Source organism: Mandrillus leucophaeus, unplaced genomic scaffold (genome assembly GCF_000951045.1).
Source record: "Mandrillus leucophaeus isolate KB7577 unplaced genomic scaffold, Mleu.le_1.0 Scaffold339, whole genome shotgun sequence".
Lineage (NCBI taxonomy): Eukaryota > Metazoa > Chordata > Mammalia > Primates > Cercopithecidae > Mandrillus > Mandrillus leucophaeus.
In genome coordinates this window covers 4560011-4567836 of record NW_012103576.1, presented here as the reverse complement: position 1 = coordinate 4567836, position 7826 = coordinate 4560011, and the positions used below count along the sequence as shown (strand labels likewise).

The 7826-nt window shown below is 37.6% G+C and overlaps 1 pseudogene; it reads left to right on the top strand.

Annotated features, from left to right (window-relative positions):
- The window catches only part of LOC105545821, a 45878-nt pseudogene extending 38467 nt beyond the window's left edge, over positions 1-7411 (top strand).
- The last annotated feature ends 415 nt before the right edge of the window (positions 7412-7826 follow it).

Sequence of the window (7826 nt, the reverse complement as noted above, 5' to 3'; positions counted from 1 at the left end):
CTTTTTATGGCTGCATAGTATTACATGGTGTCTATGTGCCACATTTTCTTAATCCAGTCTGTCATTGATGGACATTTGGGTTGGTTCCAAGTCTTTGCTATTGTGAATAGTGCCGCAATAAGAAAGTTCTTATTTTAATGTCACCAAATGTATCAGTCTTCTTTATGATTTGTATTTTTTGTGTCATGTTTAAAAAAATCCTTCCCTATGCCAAAGTAAACAAAATCTACATATTCTTCCGTGAATTTTAAAGTTTTCTTTACCCATTTAAGTCTTTAACTAGGTTTTCTTGTGTGTGAATTATGTAAAGTATATAATTCATTTTTTTCCACGTAAAGATTCTAATGTCCTAGCACCATTATGTGAGTGCCCTCCCACTTTTACTCACCAATGTGAGTATAACGCAGCTTTGCCATAGATCAAGATCATATGAGTCCGGGTGTATTTTTGGATCCTCAGTTCTATTCTGTTGGTCCACATGATTACCCTGTACTGCGACCAAAAGGTCTAATTAATACACTTTTTATAATACAAGTCTTGATGCCTGGGTAGGAGTATAATCTCCACTTTCTTTTCCTTCTTGTTCAAATGTGTCTTGAATATTCATAGAACTTTTTCCATATAATTTCCCATAATATATTATTCCATATAAATTTATACTCAGCATTTTAGGTTCCATAAAAACATCTTGTGATTTTTTTTCCTGGGTGTTTACTGGGATTGATCAGTTTGGAAAGAAGTGAAATGTGTACAAAACTGAGATTTCCTTTCCATCAACAAGAAGATAAATTGCTCAATTTAATGACTAAAACAAATCCTAAATTTGTTGTAAATATATTACACATTTTTAATTAGATTCAATCCAAAATTTTAAATACAAGTCACCATTTTAAATCGTAGATTTATTTTAATTAATCACATTTCCTAATTGTTTGTTGTTGGTGTCTGGAAGTGCAGGTGTCTCGATTTTTGTACTTTGATCTTGTGTTCAACAACCTGGCTAAACTCTTGTTAATTCTGATAAATATATTCTTCTTTTTCAAAGAATTAAATAGATAATCATTTCACCTGCCAATAATGACATTCTTCTTTTAATCTTTCTAATCCATATAACTTTATTTATATGCTTTATTGCACTGGGTAGGATCACCTGTATAACTGATTAAAAGTGGTGATCATGGGCATCATTTATCTTTTATTCTGATTTTAAAAGAATGCTTCTAGGCCGGGGGCGGTGACTCACGCCTGTAATCCCAGGATTTTGGGAGGCCTGGGCGGGCGGATCACGAGGTCAAGAGATTGAGACCATCCTGGCTAACACGGTGAAAACCCGTCTCTACTAAAAATACAAAAAAATAGCCGGGTATGGTGGCGGGTACCTGTAGTCCCAGCTACTCAGGAGGCTGAGGCAGGAGAATGGCATGAACCCGGGAGGTGGAGCTTGCAGCGAGCCGAGATAACATCAGTGCACTCCAGCCTGGGCAACAGAGAGAGACTGTCTCAAAAAAAAAAAAAAAAAAAGAAAGAAAGAAAAAGGAAAAAAAAAAGAATGCTTCTAATGGTTCATGATTAATTACAAGTTTTGCTAAAGGTGTTTTGCAGATACTCATTATCAGGTGAAGAAAGTATTTTTATATTCCTAGTTTGATAAGAGTTATTTATACTAAGCTTTTATTATAAATGGAAATTAAATTTAGTCTAATTCTTTGATCATGTGACTTTAATTCTTAAAACTGATAGTGGTAAATTGCATTAAAAAACTATCGTTGAATTACTGGGAAAAAACTTAAGGTACTTATGATGTGTTATTCTTTTTATACGTTGCTTAATTTAGTTTACTGATGTTTTGTTTTTTTATTTTTATATCTATGTTAATAAGTGATACAATCTGTAATACCTCTTCCTTATATCATCCTTATCTCTTTTCCTGATGAGGTTATGAATAGACTCATAAATGAGTTTGGGGTATTCCCTATTTTTCTATTTTCTGTGAGAGATTGCAATCATATGGTGCTTAAATATTTCATAGTTTACAATTTTGAGTCACGTGGGTATGTGTTTTCTTTTGAGAAAGACTTTAATAATTCAGACTTTCTATTACTACCTGAGCCTTTTTGATAAGTTTTATTTTTATAGAAAATTCTGCCCTTCATCCACATTTCAAATTCATTGTCATGAAGTCATTCACAATATTATTTAATTTCATCTCAATATCTATTGCATTTGTGGTTTTGTCTAGTTGTTCTGTATTTTTACTGCATTCTGTACCTTCTGCCTTTGTTTTTAATCAATATTGGTAAAAATCTGACAATACTTTTAGTCCTTTTAAAAGTACCACGTTAGTCCTTTTAAAAATACCATGGTCTCAGTTTATTCTCTTTATTCAGTTGTTCTCAACACTTCCTATACACTAAAATCAACTTAGGAAGCTTTTTAAAAAATAGCCATGTATTAAGGTATACACATAGAAGTTCTGATGTAACTGACGGGGGATGAGGCCTAAATATTGGTATTTTTAAAAAATTTCCAGGTTATCATAACATTGAATAAGTATTGAAAAATTTGCTTTATGTAACTCCTGAACTTTTAAATTTTCACTCGTACATTTATTTGTTCTCTACATATCCTATATTTGCTTTTGTTATAATGTTTTTTAAAATTCTTAATTTGGATATTTAACTTATTAGTTTTCAGAATTTGTATTATAAGCATTTTTAAGAATTTGTATTATAAGAATTTGTATTATAAGCATTTTTAAGAATTTGTATTATAAGAATTTGTATTATAAGCATTTTTACTATATACTTCTTTTTGATTATCACTTTATCTATAATCCCCCACTATACATAGACGTGCACTAATTTTTTATTAAGTACTAGATGCATTTTAATTTGTATAATTTTTTCTTTGGTTCATGAGTTAAATAGCAATGTGCTTTAAATTTCAAAATATAAGGGAATTTACATTTTTGTTACTTATTTCTTATCTAAATGTATTTTGGTTAGAGAATATAATCTGTATGATACTGATTCTTAGATATTTGTTAAAATTTGTTTTATGGAGTAAGACATGATCCATTTGCTGTATGCTTGAAAAGAATCTCTATTCTCTGTTAGTTCAGAACAGTATTCTAATTATATATGTCCACTAAATTAAGCTTGCTAATTTTGTTATTCAAATCTTCTGTATCCTTACTGAGTTTTTTCTGATTGATTTATCGTTTATAAGATTTTCTTGCTGTGATGGTGCAGCAGTAAATTTCTCCTAGTATTCCTGAAAGATTTACTTTATTCTTCTCTATTTGCTCTCTTTTTATGGGAAATCCAGAAGGGACACCTAATCCACAGAATCCAGAACAATCCCACCTGAGATTCACACTTGAGATAGCACCGTGCCTAGTTAGTGTTATTTGAAATTTATTGATACAGGTGAAATGTCAAAGTTCATATTAGAGAGCGGGGGTGGTCTAAGTGGGCAATTCAGGATCTTTCAGCAGTTTCCCACAAACCATAAACAGAACTCTCTATCTATCTGCGTCACTAGCTGTGAAAATTCAGGACCCAAACTCAAAGTACACTGCACAGTATTTAGTCAGTACTATTTCAAATAAGGATCTTCCTCTTTTTTAAGATGCTACCAACAATCCAAGAGATTAAAATAGAGGAAAACTAAACCAGGAAGACCAAGGTGATACCAACGTAGAAATCTAAAAATACATAAGGACCAAAATAACCAGAGTGATTGGTGATTTCCATAAAATAAAGATAGAATGCCTTCTGCACATGTGTGTCAAGACATCAGCTCAAACATCAGGCACCCCAGTTTTGATGATACATTTAGCTACTGGCAGTCTCAAATTAAGTACAAGCTGCTCATCCCAAAGAGAGACATCCAATTTTAAAGGGCACATTCCAAAATTCATGGAGGAACTGAGGATATGAAGATGAAACTCTGGCTAGTGCTGATGCTGGTACACACACACACACACACACACACACACACACACACACGCGCGCACATTCACACACACAGACAATTGACCCATAAATACTCACCCCTTCTTACTTGACCTGAAGCTTTGACTTTCTTTCCCCCTCAACATTACCCTCCTTGGGCATCAGGTGTCATACATGTTACAATGCATGAGAATGTCAGGTAACAAACCCATATTCCAGCCATATTCCTCCCTGACATCAGGTTTAAAGGCAAGAAATTTAGCAATAACTGCTTTTCCTGGGGGAAAAAAAATCACTTTCATTTTGCTCCCTCCCAATATAGTTCAGCCACTGTTATTAGAATTCACTTTTTTTTACTCCACTTGAACAGTAAAACCATTGATAAGAAACCTCTCCCCATCCTCATCTCCTCTCTACCATTCCCATTCTCTAACATTCACAGTTCTACTTTCTACTTCCATGAGCTCAAAATTGTTTCTTAGCTCCCACAGATGAGCGAGAACATGTGCTATTTATCTTTCTGTGCTTGGGTTATTTCACTTTACATAATGTCCTCCAGGTTAATCTATGTTGCCATGAATGATACATTGTGTGCACATGTGGAAACATTACTCTGTATCCCATAAATATGTACAATTATTACATGTCAAGTAAAAATAAAAGATTTTTAAAAAATAGGGTAAAGACCCAGAAATTCTTTCTTTAAAAAAAGAAAAAAATCTACTGGCAAATAATTTAATACCTCACACACACAAAATCGGATTCCAGTAAGTTTCCTTTTACTCTTCTGGAAGAAACTGTTTGGACAAATAACTGTGAAGAACTGAGAGGCTGGATGTCCAATACTCAAAAGACTTGATTTTGTCTCCCTCTGGAAACAAAAGCAGAGTAGAATGAGGCAACCAGGGAGTAAATGGTGCTGCTGTAGAGAAGGGAATAGCCCACACAGCCTGAGAAGCCTCACTAATAGAGCTTTTAAGCTAATAGGTATCATCCTCCTGCTGGAAGTTTAATCAATGGGGACCAGTTCCTCTTAATATCCCAAGTTCTATAGATTGCCAAATGCCCTAATTAAAATCATCTCTCAGTAGACTCTTTGCAGATTACTTTGACACTAAAATACAGAAGGGAAACTGAAATACTGGCTATTCAAGTTATCCTTGCCTCTTATTTCTAAATGTCTTAATTTTTACTCAACAAACATTTACTGAGTAACTACTACATTCAGGCATTGTGTTCAGCAAAGCAGTGAATGAATTAGATATGAGCCTTGCCTTCAAGGGGTATACTGAGAAAGAGAGAAAAGTCCATAATAATTCAGAATAGGAAGAGATGATGGAATCTGTGTTTAAAATGAAGAAGAAAAAATGAACCATGAGAGTTTATATAATAACCACTTGCCAGGTAAAACACAGAGTGCCTAGTCAAATTTGAATTTCTGGTGAACAATTGTTTTTATTTAAAGTGTGCCACATGTATTATTTGGGAGAATTTATACTTTAAAAAATCACTATTTATCTGAAATTCAAATTTAACTGGGCATCCTGTTAAATCACCCAACTTTACTCCCTGCCATTTCTCTTTGTGATAACCCCAGCAGAGACTTCACTGTATAAAGAGTCTGAGAGAGGAGGCAGTAAACCAATATGTGGGGCCTCTTTTGAACTTTATCAGCAGCAAAATTCTTAGTCAGAGCCATCTTTTAAATCATATAGCATATCACACCATTCTCATGCTTAAAACTCTTCCTTGAATTCCTGTCTGACTCAGAATAAAATCCAAACTCCTTACCAAACCCTGTCAGGCAGCACATGATCTGACTCCTGCTTACTTTTCTAAATTTTATAACAGCCCTATGAAGAGGATACCACTATTAGTCTCATCCTACAGGTGAGAAAGCATACAAAAGGAGGACATGCTCTACCAGATATCAAAAGTAGTTATGTTATATCAAAAGCTATTAGAGTATTAATGGGGAGAGTAGAAAATAGATTGAAAAATGTAAAATAATAATGTTCAATATTGGTAATGATGCAGAGCAATGGGCACTTTCAAACAACGTACTTCAAATTGGTCATGGTGTTTTTGAAGAAAATTTGGCAGTGTTTATGACCATTAAAAATATGTCCTCTGGGTCAGCAAGACCTGAGTCCTCTCCTCTGGCTCTCCTCCCCAGACAGGGTGAGCTTCACCACTCACTCCACCACCTTCTCCATCAATTACCAGTCCCTGGGCTCAGTCCAGCTGCCTAGCTGTGGCACCCTGCTGGTCAGAAGCACAACCAGTGTCTATGCAGGCACTGGGGCCTTGGGTTCCCAGATCTCCGTGTTCCACTCCACCAGCTTCTGGGGCGACTTGCAGTCTACTTGTCTGGCCAGGGGTCTGATAGGAATGGGGGGCATCCACAATGAGAAGGAGACCATGCAAGGCCTGAACAACTGCCTGGCCTCCTACCTGGACAGAGTGAGGGGCCTGGAGTCAGAGAATCGAAAGCAGGAGAGCAAAATCCGGGATCACCTGGAGAAGGGATCCTAGGTCACAGACTGGGGACATTACGTCAAGACCCTGAAGGACCTGAGGGCCCAGATCTTTGCAAATTCTGTGGACAGTGCTTGCATCATTCTGCAGATTGACAATGCCCATCTTGCTGCTGATGACTTCAGAGTCAAGTATGACATAGAGCTGGCCATGCAGCAGTCTGTGGAGAGCGACATCCATGGGCTCCGCAAGGTCACCGATGATACCAATGTCACTTGGCTGCAGCTGGAGACAGAGATCAAGGCTCTCAAGGTGGAGCTGCTCTTCGTGAAGAAGAACCATGAAGAGGAAGTAAAAGGCCTAAAAACCCAGATTGCCAGTTATGGGTTGACCATGGAGTTAGATGCCCCCAAATCTCAGCACCTCTGTAAGATCAGACAGACACCCAATACGACAAACTGGCTCAGAAGAACCCAGAGGAGCTGGACATGTATGGGTCCCAGCAGACTGAGGAGAGCACCACAGTGGTCACCACACAGGCTGCTGAGATCAGAGTTGCTGAGATGATACTCACAGAGCTCAGACATATAGTCCAGTCCTTGGAAATTGACCTGGACTAGATGACAAATCTGAAGGCCAGCTTGGAGAACAGTCTGAGGGAAGCGGAGGCCTACTACAGCAGGCAGATGAAGCAACTCAATGGGGTCCTGCTGCACCTGGAGTCTAAGCTAGCACAGACATGGGCAGAGGGACAGCACCAGGCCCAGGAGTATGAGGCCCTGCTGGACATCAAGGTCAAACTGGAGGCTGAGATCACCACCTACCACCACCTGGGGGAAGACAGGAAGGACTTCAATCTTGGTGATGCCCTATACAGCAGCAACTTCATGCAAACCATCCAAAAGACCACCACCTGCAGGATAGTGAACCACAAAGTGGTATCTGAGACCAACGACACCAAAGTTCTGAGACACTAAGCCAGCAGAAGCAGGGTGCCCTTTGGGGAGCAGGACAGCATCAGCAAACTAAAACTAACACAGGATCAGAATACCAAACACCACATGTTCTCACTCATAACTGGGAGTTGAACAATAAGAACACATGGACACAGGGAGGGGAACATCACACATTGGGAACTGTCGGGGGGTGAGGGGAAAGGGGTGGGAGAGCATTAGGACAAATACCTAATGCATGAGGGGCTTAAAACCTAGATGATGGGTTGATGGGTGTAGCAAACCACCATGGCACATGTATACCTATGTGACGAACCTGCACATTCAGCACATGTATCCCAGAACTTAAAGTAACATAAAAAAAAAAGTTCAGAGATCATTGGATACACATACACACACACACACACACACATATATATATATCCTCTGACCTAGAATT